Source organism: Rhinolophus sinicus, linkage group LG04 (genome assembly GCF_036562045.2).
Source record: "Rhinolophus sinicus isolate RSC01 linkage group LG04, ASM3656204v1, whole genome shotgun sequence".
Classification (NCBI taxonomy): domain Eukaryota; kingdom Metazoa; phylum Chordata; class Mammalia; order Chiroptera; family Rhinolophidae; genus Rhinolophus; species Rhinolophus sinicus.
In genome coordinates this window covers 8,342,440-8,364,720 of record NC_133754.1, presented here as the reverse complement: position 1 = coordinate 8,364,720, position 22,281 = coordinate 8,342,440, and the positions used below count along the sequence as shown (strand labels likewise).

General features: G+C 35.0%; 1 protein-coding gene across 1 annotated transcript in view; it reads right to left on the bottom strand.

The window, feature by feature from the left end:
* VWA8 (von Willebrand factor A domain containing 8) overlaps positions 1-22,281 on the bottom strand; it is a 299,153-nt gene that overhangs the window by 210,860 nt on the left and 66,012 nt on the right. The gene's annotated exons all lie outside the window — the stretch shown is intronic.

The following is a 22,281-nucleotide window of genomic DNA, read 5'->3' as shown; positions in this document are numbered from 1 at the left end:
CTTGAAAATGGAGGAAACTGAGGAAAACAGTCACCAGATGAGGCACAGGAATTGTCAAACAATAGCATGGCCCTTATGAATATGCAATTTTTAAAAATCACTCACACAACATGCTAGCAGGAAAATAGTGTAACAGATTGAAGCAAACTTAACAGTACTGGCAAATGAAAGTCTATCTATTATTAAAAAAATTCATATAATATGAACAATTCTTTCTCAAACGTGTTAATGTTAAAGACAACAGTTTCTATTATCAGCTTCAGATAAATTTTGTGCCACTTACATCAAACAAAATTAAAATGTTTACAGTCAATTTTAACTAAACATTAAGTGTTTTGTAAATTCTTTGCTACCTACTTCAAGTTTTAAGCAGATAGAAAACTAATGAATGCGCTTATGTCCATAATGGCAACAAATCTGTATTGAAATCAAGATGAAAAAAAGTAAGTCTTACCTACTTCAATGTTCTCATTACCAAAAAAGGAAAAACAAACAAAACCTGACTTAGGAGGTATAGATAGGCTTCCATTGAATCTAAAGACACCAGAAACAGTAACATTCAAACTCAGCAAGTCCCCATAATCAGAAAGGGCTGGCTTGGGCACATTATCAAAATTCGGCTTAGCTCATTAATTTTGTTTAATTCTTTAACTATCAATCTTACATTCTATGCAAACTACATGAGCATGTCATTCTAAGCTGTCAATGACAGTTACAATAGCCAAGACTAAATTTATCACCATCATCAGTGTTTACTAAGATGGGTTATGGTGAGAATGAGCTCATTCCCACTCATGGCTGTGCCACAGACCAGGAAATGGATCACTCAGCAGGAAAAACAGGAAAAATCAAATGTTCATGGGTCATTTTCATAGTCAAATAAATTACGAAAAAATCAAGTATGTATATGTATACATACGTAAGTATACACAGACATACATATATAAAAATCTTTTTAAAGTTAATATAAACACTGGTAAATTTAAAGAAAACTCTTGGTACTAATTATTCCAGAAAAATATTCACTATAGAATTATATCACTTATTGTCCTAGAGAATAAAACAAACATCCTATTCATTTTTCACCCCTTCCTTCTAATAGGAATTATGAGATTGCAAGAGGATATACAAAATGCTTAATAAAATGGCATAAATTAAAAGTTGAAATAAAATGAAGGAATAAAACGAAAGAGTAGGCCTTGTTTCCTTTAAGAATTCCTACTTGGTATTCAAAGAAGGCATCCCACTGGTACCACAGTTTTAAAGAAATGGATGGGTGTTAAATGGGTTGGGCTTCAGACTGAAAAGGGATGGGGGCATCCTGACCCAAACTCAGCTCTTGAGTCTTTCGCCTGGGCCCAGGACTGGAGGTGAGGAATGTAACTCTGGCATAAGAAGGTCAGATGCCTAAGAGGGTCAGACACCTAATGGGCTAAGGCTAGCCAGTGGTAACTTTCGAAAAAAATTTCAACTGAGAAAATTCCACACTTTCATACCAACACATCGTGAATCAGCATTCTGTGAATGATATGAAAAAGCACTACTTCCCTTGGTCATGATTCCAAAGTACTTTTGTCTCTTGTTACGGCATGTCACCATGTATAACGCGCTCCTGTGGATAATGTGCACCCACGTTTTGGGCACAAACTTACAGGGGAAAAAAAATCTTTCGTTGTAATTTTTTAATTCAAATTTTTATTTGTTTACATTTAGGTGCTTGTTTTTATATGATAAAGGAATTTTAGCATTTATTTTTTAACATTTTATGGTACAAGAAATTTTATGTACCAGTAAAAAAATTTAAGATATTTACTCATCATAGAAGGCCGAGAACTCTTCATTGTTGCAAGTTCGTCCTAAGTTCAACAAAACCGATTCTCATACTCCAGGATATTATTTTGCATATGGATATCGTTATCGATTTCTAGAGTTACACTTTTAACTCATAAGCATGAATAAAATAATTAAAAATATTTATATAGAGACAGAATTAGTACTACCCATGTATAACGCATGTCCTTATAAAGTGTGCATTATACATGGCAAAATATGATAATTCATACCGTACAGTGTCTGCAATAGTTTGCCCATTCAAGTAAGTAAATATTTACTAATAATGATGATGAGAAAGACCATCAATACGCAGGGCCCCTCTTTTCCAACTTAGCAGTTGGAGGCTACCTTAGACTTAATGAAGGAAATGAAACGGTTATTTGTTCCTAAACAACAAGCAGTAACAGGCAACAGGACTCAACACCGGTAACGCCAACCACAAATACAGACCAGAGATACTCTCCGTTTTTTCAACCTTCAGAGGGACAGAAGAAAATGGAACTATTTGGCATTTCTCAGAAGACTATCTCAGTTTAGTTTTATCACCTAAACTCTAGGCCTACTATCATGTTTAAAAGAGCTATTCTTCATTTCTAACACATCTTTGAATTAAAATAAAAACCTCCTAAAGAGGAAAAAAAAAATCCCTTTAATACAAGTTGCTGGTTTTCGCAATTAAGATCCTATACTGGGAGAAAAGATGGAATTCTACCTTTTCCTGAAAGAGATACATGGCCCCACTTTCCACAGTATTAGTTAAAATCAGAAATTCTTTTCATTGATATGAAAGTTATTTTCAATTGTGTGAAAGTGCATGGACAGCAAAGTGAAACTGAACTTTCACAGAAAAACTGAATCTAAGCAAACCTAACTAACAGAACTTTTCCAGCATAGTCTCAACTGGGTCAGTGATACTGCAAATTAATTTAGATAATAAGCTAATCGTTAAAATAGAGTAACAGCATTTTCAAGTGATTCTATCTATAGAATATTTGAGTTTTAGTACCATTTAATATCTTTATTTTAACATATACTATATAATGAATTTGTTAAAAATGTATCATTTCCTATTCTTCCCACCTACACACACATCCCTAAAGCAGATGGAAAAGCAAAGTTTTAAAAAGTGTGTTTACTCCATATGAGAATTTCTAAAGTACATTAATAAAAATCAGGAAAGATGAATGTCTCCATTTTTGCATATATTTTCTTATCCCCGAAACCTTTGAACTTAAGAGAATAAAAATAGTGCTAATGATATCCTAAAGCCAGAACCATTTCCTCTTTCTGCATTTCCTTAAAATTTTTAAAATAACAGGACATGAAATCTAGTTCCTTTAGAGCCACCATTGTCTAACCTCACCCTCATTCAGATCCCTGGAAAATACCCATGTATCTCAAAATTCTATGTCATTTGGAGTTTTTTGATTTGCAAAGAAAAAATCCTTCTGAAAATAAAAATGTCCTATTAAAATGGGAAGAAGCATAACTGAATGAAATGTATCAGAGAATACAGATTTGAAACTTTAAGCAATTAAATGGCTTAAATGTTTCTAGTACATTTTAATGGTACACACTAATTTTTCTGATTCTTTGGAGAAACTTGGATATAAGTCATCAGTTGCAAAAAGTGGTTGTGTGTTGAGTGGCTAGAATCACAGTAAAATTAGTTTTCCAAGGTATAATATTCAGAAGGACAACTGAAAATATTAAAGTAGAAATTTTAGTGTATAAAGAAATTTGAGCTACCTCTCTCTTTAAATACAAATATTCTTAAGAAAGCAAAATTTTACATTATAATGGAGATGTAATTTTTCTGATAGAAAATTTAAATGATTATAGCAAAAGGAGGATATCAAAGTGTATAAAGAATATCAATTCAACAACATTAAAAATAACCCACCACAGAAGACTTTCAAAAAGTAATTAAGTTGACTTGCAAAAATATGCATAATGTAATGTATTATAAAATAAAAAATAAGTGGACAAAGAAAACTACACAGGGAAGATGAAATCAAGAAAGGTAAAGGTGATATACAAAATGCACTATAAGAAAACCTAAAAAGTGAATCTAATCTTTCTAATATTGTACACAAGAAAGAGAGACATAAAAAGTTACATAAATCATAATAACCAAGCATTGACACGAAGAAAGCAGCGCTACAATTTTTGATAATAAGATTGAGAAAAATTTGTGCCGTGGGTCAGATCATCCTTTCAAGAACAGTGTGTCAACAAGTTAATTGAAAGAACAATAACTACAGCAGCTAATGAAGAGCTGACTAGCTGCCAAGTACTTTATATAAATTACCTCATGTAAGCCTTGTAACCCTAAGAGAGGGATGCAATTATTGTCTTCATTTTGCAGATGAGAACACTGAGTTACAAAGAGGTTATATAGCTTACCCAAACAAGGATACACAGCTAATAAGCAGAGGAGCTGGGAGACCTCAAGTCTGTTACTATGACAAATACAGTAACAAATTTCAGCAAAAGAAATTCCATAGAGAAAGAGCTGGTCTGGACTAATCAGTCCTCGGATACATTGCAGAGTTAACACACCAGCTGTACAGCTCTCAGGCTACCCTCAGAAACCCCGCTTCTCAGTCTAATTCTTTGAGAAGAGGCAGAAAGTACAGCCTATGATATTGACCACTCCCCAAAATGCCCCCAAATGCAGCTGGTCTCCACTGCTACTAAAAATATCTTTAAGTACATAGACAAAAGAGTGAAATAAAAATGCTTTAATTAACAGTAATTACATCTCTAGGTGGATATGATTCTTAATTTTCTTATTTCTGAATTAAAAATATAAACAGTGGGCATTAATTTGTTTTGTGATTGGGGTAAATAAGTATTATTAATAATGTTTTTTCCAGAAGAAACTAGCTGTAATTCTGTCTGCTTTCCATATCTACTTCAAATAAGTTTTACTTCTTTGAGCGAAACTTACCCTGATACAAAATATCCTACCGGTAGTATAAATACTAAGACAATCTGGGATTTAAGTGAGTAAAAGGACACAACAAGACTAGCTGATATAAATAATCTCAATTTTGCAACGTGGGATTATTTATGTCCAACCTATTAGTGGCAGAACCCTGTATAGTACTGCATAATCACAGAATGTTAATAATTTTTAGGCCCCGAATAGAAATGAAGCCATTATTTATGGTCTAAGCATACTCTGTGAACAGAATGCAAGGCGTGCTGCCAATATTGTTCAGTGTCATGTATGTTTGATCTCCAACAAAAGGCCTCTTGTTTTACCTTTACTGTAAAATTATGGGTAAACTCTCCCACGCTTCTCCTTCAAGTTCTTCTTTAAAGAACTATTTTTAGCCTGTCACGTATGACAATGCTTCCTTCTGTACACAATCCTGCTGTTACAACATACCATGATGAACTTACTCTGCTACAAGGCAAAGAAGTTGATTTGGAATCATTTAATAGCTCTCTTCATTGTAACCTGTGGGATCCATTCCAAGATGACCTGCTCTAGTTAAAGATTTGTTTTATGAACACTGAACAAAATTCTTCTGATTGAAGCTAACTAGAAGTCAAACCTACTGTCTCACTAACAACTGACCCAAAGAAAGGACATTTTAAATAAAGTTGTAAAATAAAATATAAAGTCAAAGTCAGAGTAGGTGCAATGACATAATATGTATTCAATGACGATACCCAATCATACCCCCTGCTCCTATCCCTCCTGGACTCCAGAGGCTAGAAGACTAGAAACATCATTTCTTAGATGCCTCTGAAGCTGGAGTTCTGTACAGGACCTGGGTTTTACTGCGCATTCTCACGTACACAGAACTGGGAACTGAAAAAACCTGGCGGTGAGCAATGACAGTGACATGTCAGCCAGCACGAGGAGACCTGCTCTTCTACGCATCTAGGACAGCTATGGCCGAAGTCCTCCTGGCTCAGTCATTCCTAACCGGTGAGATCGAAATCCTGTTCCCTGTCTTCCAGAGATCCCGGGAGCTACCTAACACCCTGAAATAAACCCCTCTCAGCTTCAGATGGCCAGGATGGATCCAACTGTCCACAACAACAACCACACAACTTAAGGATGATGAATTTTAAAAGTAAACCAACTTATTAAAGCTTGTGAAGAAATGTTTCCAGACAAGTAAGTATATAAATAAAAAGGGGTAAGAACAGTTTCAAAAAGGAAGGCAGAAAGGAGATACTATGGTACAGAGTAAAACCTCACTATACACAAACTAAAGAACCACATTTATTCAAATGGTACTGCAAACTTAGCTATATCTTATCCAAAATGCTTGACTCTGGTAGAACAGAAACGTTTTTGAAAGCAAGGAACAAATAAGACCTAAAATCAAGCTTGATGTAAGTACGAACACCTGTTCAGCAGGCAAAGACACCGGAAGCTGATGCGGCATTTGGCTTCACTCAACAACACTCGAAGCCCTTGCCGTCAGCCCACAGGGAAAGCAGTGCAGCTGAAAGGATGGGTACAGCATGAGCACAGCTGGGCTTCACTTCCAGTCTGCCACTTCCTTGTCACATGATACATGGCAGAAGGGAGTTAAATATCTTTAGAAGTAAATGAGACAATGTCTGGCACCTACTGGGTACTTAATAAATGACCGAGGAACTTGAATCAACTGAGAAAATACAAATACGTTAAAATTTAAATCTAACAATAAGTCTATGTTAACAACAGTTCAAAACACTAATATAGGGGCAGCCGGTTAGCTCAGTTGGTTAGAGCGCGGTGCTCTTAACAAGAAGGTTGCCGGTTCGATCCCCACATGGGCCACTGTGAGCTGCGCCCTCCACAACCAGATTGAAACAACTATGTGACTTGGAGCTGATGGATCCTGGAAAAACACACTTAAAATACATGGAAGTCAAAAAAATAATAAAACACTAATATAAGTGATATAACAATGCTGAATGACAGAAAAGATTTTGTCTTAGAATTTAAAGAAAAGGTAATATTAGTAAAGAAAAATGGACCAAAGTGACATTTGAGCTGGTCCTCTAAAAAGAACATAAATTTTTCAAAAGGCATTTATCCATGCCTTCATCTATCAATAGCCTGCTGACTACATGCCAGTCGTTTCTCCAGGTACTAAGGATACAGCAGTGAAAAAGATAAACATGGACCTTACATTCCAGTGGGAAGAGAACAAAAATGGAAAAAGGAAAGTAGACAGAGGACAAGAAGCAAGGGAGGGAGGGAGGCGTCACAAATGAGACAAAAATGTCACCTAGTGATCAGTGCTATACAGAAAATACAGGGTAATGTGATAGAAAATGATTTGGTGGGTCAAGGATGTTTTCTCTAAATATATTCAGGTTGTGATTTGAGTGACAAGAGGCCATGTGAAGATCAGAGTATTCCAGGCTAAGACAACAATCTGTGCAAAAGCCCTGAAGCACAAAGAAGCGAGACAGATTTAAGGGGCTGACTGTAGCCAGTGAGGCTGAACGTAATCTGCAGAGGGTCCAGCAGAGAGAGAGAGAGAAGGCTGGAGAGACAGGTGCAGGTCGGACCATGTAGGCAGTGATCCTCAGCCCAGCTGCCTATTATTAGGATTACTGAGTAGTTTTTAAGACAATACTGAAGTCAGGGTCCCACCTCAGACCAATTACTTCAGACTCTCTGGGGCGAGGGGTGGGGGGTAGACCTGAACACTGGAAATTTATCCAAACTCTTTGAGTCCGTGTTCATGGTTCTACAAGGCAGCAAAGGTTGGCAAGCATTGACGGAAGACTCGGATGCCAGGGTAAAGAGTTCTGATTTTATCCTAAGTGTGACAGAAAGCCACTGGGAGAGTCTATGCAGGGAAATGTCATGACCTGATTTACATTCATAAATGTTACTTCCACTTTTCTTTAGGGAATGAATTACAGAATGCAATGTATTCTAATTAAATGTCTAAAAATATCTACATGTTAAATATCTAGAAAACAGAGAACTTAAGTGTTCTCACCAAAGAAGACACATTTAAAAATACAATTAAAAATATCTACAAATGTCCAACCAACATAACTGAAAGCTATGAGAAACTGATGAAAGAAATTGAGAAGATACAAATAAATGAAAAGATAGTCCATGTTCATGGATTGGAAGGATTAATGTTGCTAAAATGTCCAAATTATCCAAAGCAATCTACAAATTCAACGCAATCCCTATCAAAATTCCAATGGCATTCTTCAGAGAAATAGAACAAACAATCCTAAAACTTATATGGAACCACAAAAGCACTGAATAGCCAAAGCAATCTTGACAAAGAAGAACAAAGCTGGAGGCATCACGTTCCCTGATTTCAAATTACATAACAAAGGTACAGTAATCAAAACAGGATGGCACTGGCATAAAAATAGATGCATAGATCAATGAAACAGAAATAAACCCATGCATATATGGTGAACAAATTTATGGCAAAGGAGCCAAGAATATACATTGGGGAAAGGATACTCTCTCTTCAGTAAATGGTGTCAGGAAAACTGTACAGCCACATATGAAAGAATTAAACTGGACCCCTATCTTAACCATACACAAAAATCAACTCAAAATGGATTATAGACTTGAACATAAGACCTGAAACCATAAAACTCCTAAAAGAAAACAAAGGTGGTAAGCTCCTTGACATTGGTCTTGGCCATGGTTTTTGGGATTTGACACAAAAACCAAAGGCAACAAAAGCAATAAGCAAGTAGAACTACATCAAACTAAATAAAAACAAAAACATTCTGCATGACAAAGGACACGATCAACAAAATGAAAAAGCAGCCAACTGAATGGGAGAAAATACAGACGGTGCCAAAAAGGTGTATACACATTTTAAGAAAGGAAAAAAACAGTATTAAAATTACACTGATGGTAACCACTTTGAGCACCTCCTGTAACTGCAGCAGTCAAATGTGACTTGTAGTCATCTTTTGTTATCGTATTACAATTTTAATACAGTTTTTCACTTTCTTAAAATGTGTATACATTTTTTTGGCACCCTCTGTACTTGCAAATCACACATCTGATAAGGGGTTACTATCCAGGATATATACAGAATTCGTGCAATTCAATAGCAAAACAAAACGAAATAAACAATCTGATTAAAAAATGGGCAGAAGATCTGAATACGCATGTTTCCAAAAGAGACATACTGATGGGCAACAGGTCCATGAAAAGATGCTCAGCATCACTGACCATCCGGGAAATGCAAACCACAACCACAGTGTGTCACCTCACACCTGTTAGAGGGGCTGTTATCAAAAACACAGGGCATAAATGTTGGTGAGAATGTAGAAAAAAGGGAACCCTTGGGCACTGTTGGAGGGAACATAAATTGATGCACTCACTATGGAAAACAATATGGAGGTTTCTCAAAACATTAAAAATAGACTATCATGCGATCCAGCAATCCCAACTCTGGGTATACATACAAAGGAAATAAAAACAGTATATCAAATAGATATCTGCACTCCCATGTTCATTGCAGCATTATTTACAATAGCCAAGATATGGAAACGGCCTAAGTGCCCATCATATATATTATATGATACATACATATTATATATATGTATAAAATTCAGCCATGAGAAAGAAGGATAAATGTGGGGTCTCTTGCCGGAAGCAGTACAGGAAGACGCTTGCTGAGACGAAAGACGCGGGCTGGTGGAGGTAACAGGGCAGCGCCGCCCAATGTCCCACCTACGTGAAGGCACACTGGGCATCACTCCTCTCCTGCACAGGCTGCTGCCTAGACCTGGGAGAACCGAAGGGAACCATAGGAAAGGAATGGCAACCACCACAGGAGCTGGGCTGTCCAAGGCGGCTCTTCAGATTGCTAAACTCATAACAGTAGACAGTAGAGCATAAAAGCAGGATTCCAGCAGCTTCGACCAGCTTAAATCCCACACCACTGCCACCCTCAGTTCCCAGAGGCACTAGCTGAGCTCTGTTAAGAAATGACTTTCCCTTTGCTGTCTTTTTTACTATCTCTATGGTTCTGTGGAAGAGCTTTCACTTCCAACACCTCAGAAAGCCCTGTTTCTACTATGGACAGGCTTGTCCATCAGCAGTAAGATGCTGTGGTTTGGCTCCTAAGCAGCTGAGGTGTTTTTTCCATAGGGGAAAACAGATAAAGCATTTAGCATCATAAAAGGCAACTGGATGACCATGCCGAGGAGCACATACTTACTTTTTATTTCCAAGAAAGAAATATGTTCAAAAAGTACATTGTACTCACAATAACGTGTGAATTTCAAAATCAAATCAGAGTCGCATCCTTCTTTCTTTTCTTTTTCAACATATTCTCCGTGAGGAGACTATGCATAGAGACGTAACTCTGTCACTCACCTCACCACGCTTTCGCAAGCTCTTCACTCTTGCCCTGATCTCTGATGACTGCAAAATCCTGCAGACCCTTAAAAGACTGTCCTAAGGCCCCTAATCAAAATGACTGTAAAGTTCATTTAGCATAACAGGACTAACTAATGGAGATGGTCGAGCATAACAGTGTGTTCTGACCAAGAGGACCTTGTTACACAGTGTCCTTATGTTTGGAGCTATTCCACAGGAAATCTCCAAATTTAAAATTCCTTCCCTCTTCAAGTTTATGGATCTTATGTTTTTGGGTGACCAAGGATCGTAAATGAAATACCTTTCAGGCTGGAGTTCCTTATTAGGAACTCCAAAATTACTCATTGGTAATTTTCTTTCTTGGGCCAATGGATTTGGTTTTACTGTGATGGTTATTTTTATACACATGCCCAAAGGACTCCTAGTGTGTGTTTATAAATCTAATAAATACCTCATGATAACTAAATTTAAAATAACACCAAAAAATGTCTATTACTTTTTAAAAGGACCGTTTCGATTAATAAGGAGTCCAGTACATACCTTCAAAGTTATAAAAGATTTGACTATCAAATTTGGATACTTTTTTTTAAAAAAAGCAAATGTAAAAGTTATTGCTTTGGAAATGGCAAATTTATGCAACATACGATGGCTTCTTCAAAATGAACCTCTGTAACACATTGCACAGTTAAACTTGAAGATATGCTTTGCCTTTTTAGAATGTACAAGTATAAAAGATTATCAAGTTAAATGAGGAAATAGCTTGCTTTTTCAATACATAACTTCGTGCTATGTCCTGGCATATAAACACTCCAGGTAATTCCAGTTGGGAGCATAACATAAAATACTACAAGTATCATTACACTCAATTTTTGAGATTATCTCTCTGTCGAAAGGAGAGCCTCAGATGTGTTTTACAAAGTTTCAATTATAAAAATAACACACTGTTGGGATGGACTTAAAACAACACAAATTTTTGGAAACGTCTATATTTGTCCATCTCGTTACGATGCTTTTAAAAAGCTAACAAGTAGAAAAACGACCCATAGTTAAAACAACCTGTGATGTGACAAGAACAGTAGCATTCTAAAGCAAACCAAGCTAATGTGAAGGAAAGCATTTCACATACAGACAGACAGACGGTACTTGTGCCCGCTTGTCTCAGCGTGAGCACCACTGTCTGCTGCTTACTGTTTATAAAGACATACAATCTGGCAGGCAAAATGGCTTGGATGTGAATAAACTAGGGCCTGTTCCACGAGCTTTGGTTAAATTGAGATATAAACTCTGGTACTTCACCTTTGGGGTCCTTAATTTTGAAAGTCAGAAAATTCTACTTTGTGGCCTATTTTAGAGTAATTCGTGGGTTAACTTTTAGTGAGTAATTTTGATCACTTCCAAGAGATTGCAGTAAGATATTACTAAACTATCGCAAAAACCTTACCTTTGAAAAACAAAGGAAATACATAGAAAATTGTAATTCTAGAACTGAAATGAATCTGTCTCAAAACAGTCTCCTGAGGTATCCTATAAGAATTTATTAGTTCTCAAAACCAGGAATTGATCTAAATAATTCTATTGCTTTTCAACATTAGGGAACACGGTAAATGGAGAAGCAATGAAATGTTTTTTCACGGGGAGGATGATCACAATGTTTGAAGAATCTCACCTATCACTTATGTACATAAAAACAAAAGTCATTCCACTTAAAATATTTTAAGATTTCCCAAGTCTCTAGGATGGTGCATCTTCAACTGAGTGTTTACTTCATGCCAACCACTAAGCTGTGGTCTAGCCCACTGATTCTCAAGTGTGTTAGACCCGATATCCCTATTCTATGAACAATAGTTTGTAAGGTTTGCTTTATAACCTTGAAAAAAATCCACAGGTAATATAATGCACCTATACACAAAATTTCTATTAAAATATAATGCATAAACTTCAGTACAGGGGAAATAATGTGTTATCAAATAGTACAGACTTCAACAAATACATAGGCACACGTGTACCAAAAAATATAATGATGAAGTCAGATAGTACTTGGAGCAACATGCAGAACCACTAAGAATATGAAAACTATATAGACTGACACAGGTGTGCTATATTCGTAACTGAAATGCTATGAATGGAAAAGCTCTCAGTGGTATGATCTTCCAAAATGGTCAGTGTGGTAAGCAGACTACCTACAAAGATGTCCGCGGGCCAATTCCCAGAACCTGTGAATATATGACCTTACGTGACAAAAGGAATTTTGCTAATGTGATTAAGCGAAGGACCTTGAAATGCAGCGCTTATGTTGAATTACCCATGTGCGCCCAATCTTATTACGAGTCTTTAAATTTGGAGGACCTTTCCCTGCTGTGGTCAAAGAGAGATACAGGAGTATGAGAAGGATTCAGTGATTCTGAAGGATTCAGATCCATTACTGGTTCTGAAATGTCAGGGGTTATGAGCAAGGAGTAGAGAGAGGTCCATCTAGAAGTTGAAAAGCTGTGGGTGAAGACCTCTATCAACTGTGTATGGGGAAAAACTATCTAACTAGGACTCAAACTCTAGATGCAATAAAACAAAATATTAATAAATGTAACTACAAAATTTTTAATTTTACATAGCAAAATATAATTTATTCATAAATAAAGTCAAGGGACAACTGGCAAACTGAGAGAAAATATATCAACTGATAAAAGGCAAATTATGCCTAATAGTAAGAACTCAAAACCTGAAGGGAAAAAAAGACCAAAAACTCAATAGAAAAATGCGCAAAAGGAACGCACAGAGAATTCACTAAGGAAAAGAGGTAATAATGGCCCTTAAAAATAGAGATTTTGAATTTCTCTCCTAATATAAGAGCTGCCAATTAAAATTACTCCTTAGATGCCATTCCTAAGTATCAAATTGGCAAACATTCAAGAGGCTGTCAGCTCTCTCTGTTGGCACTGTTCGTGAGAGTGCAACGTGGTCTATTCCATACAGAGAGAAATTTGGCCATATCTAACAAAACTACACATACATTTACCTACTGACCTAACAATCCCACTTCTAGGAATTAATCCTGAAGATACGCTTCTAATAATTTGAAAATACATATGCACAAGGTTATTCATTGCAACTTAGTTTGTTATTACAAAATATTGGAAACAACACAGCCATCTATATGTAGCAGATTGGCTGAATGAACTGGTATGTCCATATATGAAATAACATGCATAAAAAGAATGAGGAATACCTCTAGGGAAAAATAGAAGACAACTACCTTTAGTTTACAATTTCTATTACAGAATGCACAGAGGATGTAGAATTTACAAGCTTCACTCTTTTAACTATACATCTACTATGTGCCCAACCAGAATTAAACATGTTGTCCCTGTATACAAGGAGCTTACAAATGTTGGGAGAGAGAAACTGCTACATGTCATCAATTCCAAGAAACACACTTTTTATATTTCAGTATCTCTGAAATCAGGGTATGTTTTTGATTGACAGAATCTTACAAGAGTTGCTGGCCACCTAGTTACCATTGTCCGTGCATATGTGAACTTGGTTTTGTACATTTGTTTGTGGTATAAAGGGACAACTGCAATCAATTCATATTTAAACTAAGGACCATCTGAGAGAAGAGTATGAGTCCTAGCTATTGCCTAAAAACATCTCTGTCAACACCTTCTATTAAAAATCAAGAAAATACCGATATCAAAGCTAGCGGAATAGCTATTGGTAGCTTAAAGAACATCCTGGAAACAACAGAAGAGCACTCCACTCTTGACAAAGCCCAGAGGACACAGAGAGTATTATGTGAAACAACAGGAACATTTACAACTAAAAGAAAAGGTGCTTTAAAAGAGTCTGATTCTAAAGATGAAGAAGTTTTAAAAATGGTTCAACTATTTACTACACTTATATTTTTCTGCAGGCACAAGAGATATATGATCTAAATTAAGTCTAAATGAGTTCTTTCATTAAGAATTAAATAAAAATTCTAAGTGACTATCTTATGTCATAATTCTCAGCACTTTTACTTTCTTAGTAGTACATAAAATAATGGTGTCTTACAATTGATAGCATGTTGGACTTAATAAAATACAGTAATTATTATAGTACAGAATGATAAATGCTATCAAAAAGGACATTTAAGAGCTGCTAAAACAAAGAAAGTGCACATATAAATAAAACTAAGGACTCAGAGAAAACTCAGAGATGGTGGCAGTGAAGCTAAGTTTTGAAGAGTAAGCAAGCTGGTCCCCAAGAGAAGGAGAGTTCAGACACCAAGAAAAGATGGATGTGACAGGCAGCAAGTCATGCTGGGAAAACCGTGAATTATTCCTTATGGTTAGAGTTAAAAATGGAATGTTAGGTACATGGCTTGAGGCCTCAAACCTGGCTAAAATAGCAGAGAGAGGCCAAATTAAAAAAAAAAAAATACTATGCTAAACTACAGAATTTGTGTATTATTTGATAAACTATGAGAAGTGATTAAAAGGTTTAAAGCACAGGGAAAATTAGAAAGATCAGGAACAAGACAAGGATGACCACTTCACCACTTTTATTCAACCTGGTATTAGAAGTCTTAGCCAAAGCAATAAGGCAAGAGAAAGAAATAAAAAGCATTCAAATTGGAAAGAAGTAAAACTCTCACTGCTTGCACATGACAAACTTATATAGAAAAATCTTACAGACAGACTCCATAAAAAAACTGTTAGACTAATAAACGAATTCAGTAAAGTTGCAGGATACAAAAATCAATAAGCAAAAGTCTGATTTTTTAAATATACTAATAATAAAGGATTGGAAAGAGAAATTAAGAAAACAACCCTGTTTACAATTGCACAAAAAGAATAAAATAAGTAAGAATTTATCCAAGGAAGTGAAAGACCTATATATTGAAAACTATGAAATAGTAAAGAAAGAAATTGAAGAAAATACAAATAAATGGACCAAATAAACAAATGGTTGTGCATTGGAAGAATTAATATGGTGAAAATGTCCATACTACCCCAAGCAATGAACAATTCAGTATAGTCCCAATCAAAATTTTAGTGGAGTTTTTCACAGAAATAGAACAAACAAACCTAAAATTTGTATGAAACCATAAAAGATCCTGAATAGCCAAAACAATCTTGGGAAAGAAGAACAAAGCTAGAGGCATTATACTCCCTGATTTCAAACTATGTTACAAGCTATAATAATTAAAACACAATGGCACTGACATAAAAACAGACATATGTATCAGTGAAACGTGATACAGCCAGAAATAAACCCATGCATACATATGATCAATTCATTCAAGACAAAGTAGCCAAGAGTATATACAATGGAGAAAGGACAGTCTCTTCAATAAATGGTGTTGGGAAAATTGGACAAACACATAAAAAAGAATGAAACTGGTCCACTATCTTACACCACATACAAAAATTAACTCAAAATAGGTGAAAGACTTGAATGTAAGACCTGAAACCATAAAACTCCTACGAGAAAACATAGGCAGTAGGCTCCTTGACATAGATCTTGGCGATGGTTTTTGAATCTGACACCAAAAACAAAGGCAACAAAAGCTAAAATAAATCAGTGGGATTACATCATACTAAAAAGCGTCTGTGCATCGAGGAAACCATCAACAAAATGAAAAGGTAGTCTACTGAATGGGAGAAAATATTTGCAAATTACATATATGATAAAGGGCTAATATCCAAAATATATAAAGAAATTATACACTCAGAATTAACAAACAACAGCAAAAAGAAAAACAAACAAAAAAATCCAATTAAAAAGTGGAAGAATATCTGAATAGACTTTTTCCAAAGAAGATATACAGATGGCCAACAGGTATATAAAACTATACATCATTAATCATCAGGGAAATGCAAATCAAAACTGCATGATACATTTTGTCACACCTATTAGAATGGCTATGATCAAAAAGACTAGAAATAACAAGTGTTCATGAGGATGTGAAGAAAGGGAACCCTGTGCACTGTTGGAGGGAACATAAATTGGTGCAGCCGCCATGGAAAACAGTACAGAGGTTCCTCAAAAAGTTAAAAATAGAACTACCACATAAAAAGTTAAAATAGAACTACCACATAAAAAGTTAAAAATAGAACTACCACATGGGTATTTACTCAAAGAAAACAAAAACCTTAAAAACCTTAACTCGAAAAGTTACATACTTTCCCATGTTCATTGCAGCATCATTCACAATAGCCAAGATATGACAACAACCTAAGTGTCCAGTAATGGATGAATGGATAAAGATGTAGACACACACAGACACAGACACAGACACAGACACAGACACAGACACACACACACACACACACACACACACACTATTCAGCCATAAGAAGGAATGAAATTTATCATTTGTGATACCATGGATGGACCTCAAGGGCACTATGTTAAGTGAAATAAGTCAGGCAGAAGAAGACAAATACCATATGATAACTCTTATGTGTGGAATTTAAATTAATTAATCAATTATAAATAAATAAACAAACAAACAGGCTAACAGATACGGAGAATCAATTGGTGATTACCAAAGGAGTGGGACAAATGTGTGATTTTTTAAAAATTTAAATAAGTTGAATGAAGCAGGGGGGAAATTAGAAAGAACAAAATTCAGTATTGGAAGGATGTCTTGGGCAAAACTTGGGCTGCAAACAGGTGGAAAGCTTAGGAAGCTAGTGTTGATAACCTAAGTGAGAGGGCTGAGCAGCATAAATAGCTATTGTAGTAGGAACACAGAGAAGTCCTGACACAAACACTAATAGAATGTGTTAAGGTGCTCAGCAATTAAAAAGAACAAACGACAATGCAGCTGAATCTCAAGTGCATTACGTAAGTGAAAGAAACCAGACTCTAGAGGCACATACTGTTTAATTACATTTATATGCCATTTTGGAAAAGGCAAAACTAATAGTAAGACAGAAAACAGATCAGTGTTTGCCAGGGGTGGGAGGTGGGGAGAGGGCGATTAAAAAGGGCACAAGGGAATTTTTTGAGGTGATGGAAATGTTTTATATCTCAATTGTGGTGGTTACACAACCAAATGTGTTTGTCAAAACGGACTGAATTTTACTATATGTGATTTATACCTCAATAAACGTTACTAAAAAATCCACCAGAGATGTGATAAGGTAGGACAGAAGCACATTCACTCGTTGATGTATTGCCTATGACTGCTTTTCCACTACAACAACAGAGTCGAGTAGTTACAATAGGGATTGCCGTGTCCATAAAGCCAAAAATATGTACTATCTGGCCTTTTAAAAAAGTTTGCCAACCTTGTTATAAAGTAGTATCATCCATTTGTTTGGCTCTTATCCAAAAAAACTCCATTGTCCCTAAAAAGAATCAGAAGGAGATCCCAGAATGTGCATAAACACTCTATTCAGATTATTTGGGGAATAGAAATGAATTGTTTTCCAAATACACTCCGAAGTAAGTCTCCACAAGGAAAGAGTATTTATTCAGTTCTCAATGAACAGCCACAGATGTTTTTTAGAAATTTTCACAAAACCTTCCCATTATAATCACCACATCTCCCAAATCAACCTGTTTAAATTATGTAGGTGTTGGATATTTTTTCCTTGGTTAAAGTGTCAAGACACTGGACTTTTATTTAAGTAATTAGCTACAAGCTATACAACTGCTTCTTTGTATAACTTCTACATGCAACAATTAGCTTTCCTGTGTATTTGAAATGTGGATCCAAATAATTAGAGACAACATAAACTGACTTTCACTTCTCTGTTGAAGCTGGAAAATATGGATAAGAAAGCTTGTGGCATTTTTACATAAAAACAAAGCACAGGCACTATGTGAAGATTTAAAAAATGTGCTGAGAGAAGAATTTATACTAGCTGCCTATAAAAGCTTTCATTATACATGCGTTGTATTTATTTCATTATTTGTTTTTTAAAATGAAGAAATGTTCTAAAGTATTAGTGTGCACTGGCAATAGTTACAATGGTGACTTACAATTAGTCGGGCATACACTTGAACAACCTTTTCCAATAATGATGATGTATTACAGAGTCACCCATACTCTATTGTTCCCAATATATTTGTGAGGAAATTTACTAGCATAAAGGTATATTTTCTACCTTCACAAATTAATTTGTAAAATTCCTTGTGTGTGCAATTGCCACTTGCATTTTAGTTCCCTGATGAAACTTATTGAGGTGATTATTCCATACACGGTGTAATATTTATAATTTTACACTTATGAATATCATAATGCATTATAATTTACTAAATTATGGCAAAGAACATTATAGTTATTGGTCCTCTTATAACATGCCTCTGGTACGACAGGTAACAAATATTAAATCATATTTAATAAAAATGTCCCATCAAATTAGAAGGGAAATTTTATTATGCTAGCTTTTAAAATTTTATACTGCACTACATTTTACACACTGGGAGATTGAAATAAATTTTAAACTATATTCTACATAAAGGAGGTAAGAGACAAAGCCAACATCATTATGAAGGAGAAATTGAGGAAGGCATGATTTAGACATCTTGGTAAGCCTGGGACTTGAAAAGGATTACCGAACTCAATCATTTAAAGTTCTTATGTGATGATAATATACATTGCTTTTGGGGAATGTTATAAAAAATAAATTTTAAGGAATTGAGGTAAGAAAATTCTTAGAATAACTTTATGAAGGTTATTCTTTGTGGGAAAAGAAAAACGTTCTACGAAGAAAAAAGGATTAAAAAATTATAGCAGGATTATAAATCAAGAAAACAAGAAGTGCTACCGAATCATGTAGAAAGTCAGCCTCCAAGATAGAATATAAACCACTTAAAGGAATACAGATGTCCTGAAATCTTCATGACAGAAAAGTGCAAAAAGTCAAGGCAAAGACAAGAGGCAAGTAAACAAATCCAAGACATAAAGCCGTGAAAACAAATGAGAGTAAGAGAAGTCAAGATATATCCACTGTATTTGGATAAACAGGAAAAAGCAGAGATTGTAGATTAGATAGTAGTTGAAGAAAAGGATTTGGTTTGAGTTTAGTCTCAGAAAGAAAAACTTAACTGACGAATGCAAAAGGATCCTAAGACTTCAACATATTATAGACAGTGATTATTTTCATTAAAAGTCCCTTAAACTTATTTGATCTTAAATTATGGTTGGAGTTGACTTGGCTTTTAATACAATTAGTGCTTAAACAGAAGAAAGAGATATCTTAGATCTATCTCTGTTTATGACTCTGTGGAAAGAAATCTGGAAACATGCCCTTATCTGGTTGTGAAAGAAAAGAATAACTTGTATTTATTCAAAACTATGAAATCACTGGCTTCAACACTAAAAAAAGAATAACCAGTTAAAAGAATCTGACCTAGCACTTGAGCCAAATGATTTTATAACCTATTATAAAACTTATTTTATGTACTGCCACAAATTTGTGTTAAGGTTCTGTTTTTCTTTTCCTTCATATGAAACCCAGTTCTAAAAATAGTCAAGGCTAAAAATAAAGCAAAACCCACAGATTAAGTGTAGCCTTGTACATATCCAAGTAACACGGCAATCTCTACATCTTCTAGGAAAACAGATGTTAGGTTACTTATTCCTACTAAATTCTGTCGGGTCCCCCTTATGGAAACTTTTCATAAATATTGAAATTTTTCATTAATATTGACTATATCATTATAAAACCCAAATCCATTCTTTATTTCTATTAAAGTAGCTCTTCTGTCCAAGAGAGATCATTGAGCTCTGCTAATAAAGATGAAATGTGAGCAAAAGGAGTCTTATATTTGATCTCAGGAGCTTGGTTTCTATCATGAAAACCAACTGATTAACAGTGTACAAACTCTGCAAATGTCCATCCAGTGCCTAATATACGCCTTGATGCAGTTCATGGAAAGAAGTCACATGGGGAGAGAAAGAAACAAACTCTCCCACAAAACATGTTACTGTCATTACATTTCTCTATACCTTTCTGAGTCCATAGAAACCACTTTTCTCCTAGATATTTCTCTAAAGATTGAGGAGCAGAAAGTAAAATGAGCAAAGGGGTTTTCAGAACATGTGATGAGTTTGCTTATCTCTGCACCAGTTTTCCCAATCCTTGTATGACCTCTACAACGCAGACAGTGTATACAGAGGATGGGCAACATGTTCTTATGGGAAACTCAAGGGCCTTTCAATTATCATTACCATGTTTTTCTGATAGAAGATTAATAAGACGTGACTAAATGACCTTATTCTGAGGCAGAAACCAGAAGAGACTAACTTCGTCATCTCAGGGAAGTATCAGGAAGTAGAATGGCCTGCCATCAGCTTCAATGGCAGCATCTTCCTATCTTTGTTTATTCATCAATCAACAAACTGAACTGGAACGTGAAAAATAAAGTAAAATAATATTTTTGTGAGCTTATTGTTACTCTCCAAAAAATATATAAGAAAATCTGTTTTCAACCTCTTACACTAATTCTTTCATATTCAGTGGCAGGAAACTTTGGGCAGTTTTCCAGTGGAGCTGAGAGACCTTATTTGTTGGACACACACACACTCTCTTGCTTGGTTTTTCTTTTAATGGATAGCAGGATGAGGTGACCTTAATTTCACAGCTCACGCATATGACCTTAGGATAATTTACCACTACAGTATAAAAATCACTGTGAAGTGACTACAGAAATCGGATACAGAAACAGTACTATCTGGACAATTTGATGAGGCATGAATTGTTTCTAGCTTTCACTAGAATGAAAGTATTTTAACGTGAAGAAAATAATCATGTATATAATTTTAGAACTACTACTAAAATAAATTGGGATGGAGTCAAAGAGAAAATAAATATTATTCTCGACAGGTCTTCGCTTTGATTTCAAAGCGATGGCACCTGGGGAAGTTAATTATTCTTATATTTATCTTTGACCTGTAAGTAGAATATAGCATATTCATAATAAAGTTTAACCTGTTTTACAAATATATTGATGACTTGGGTTTTTCCTCCATTATTTGGTAGAAAAGTAGTTTCATTGGAAATTAGAAAGTTTATGGTTACCAAGTTGGTGAGATGATAGAAAGCCATCTTCAGATCACTTGTAACATGAGCAATGGAGGGCAGGACAGATGGACTAGCACACTGAGCTATCCTGTCTTCTGATCACTGACAGACACCAAGAGGAGTGACTCTATAAGAGGGCAGGGTATTCTTCAAGGCATCTTCCATAAATTAAGTTAAAGATATTATCCCCTGCCCAATTTCCTTACTTTCCTTTAAAAATCCAATAAACGTAGAATCAATATATAAAAACTAATTTCAAAAACTGTTTTCAGTGGATTCCAAGACTTGCCACCTGCTATACAATGGAGAAATTTATTTTGTTTTCCCTACATGTTTATCTCTCAAGATTCAGTGTATTACTACTAGTTTAAGTATCTTCACCTTAATTCACATTCTTCATGATTTCATAATCTTGGATCATAGATCAAAAATGAAATCTTCATAGATTTCATCTTTAAAGATCATAGAGTATTCCTTAGTAAATATTTGAACCTTTTAAGTACTCCAAACACTTATTTATCTAATTATCTTTACCTCCTTTTTTACCTACCTATGTTCATTGTCTTTCTTGAAATATGACAATAAAAACTGTACAATATAGTAGAGGTATAGAGCCACCATAGTTTTCTCACGTATCTTTTACATTAGATTCTTGTGCTTATAGTCCAAAAGTTACCAGTACTATGTGATTACAATTCCTTCTAAATTCTGGCCAATTCAACCAACAGGCACAAAGTACCTTAAAGCAACATGAAAGGAATCTTCTCAACAGAATCATTTGAAATATGAACTGTTAACAAAATTTTCTATGATCTAAGGGCACCACTAGGAGCTGGTTTAAATGTCATTTTTCAAAATTAAGAACATTTTAAAATATATATATATATATATATATATATATATATATATATATAGTCAGTAAAAATAAAAATGTTTAACCAAAGAATAAACTAAAAATAAAAACATGCTAAAATATAAGTAAGCCATAAAACCTTCACTTCCAAAACTGTTCAGAAAATAAAAAGAAACTTTGCTATAAAAAGATACAATAACCACCCAAAGACTAACATACAGAATCAATAAACT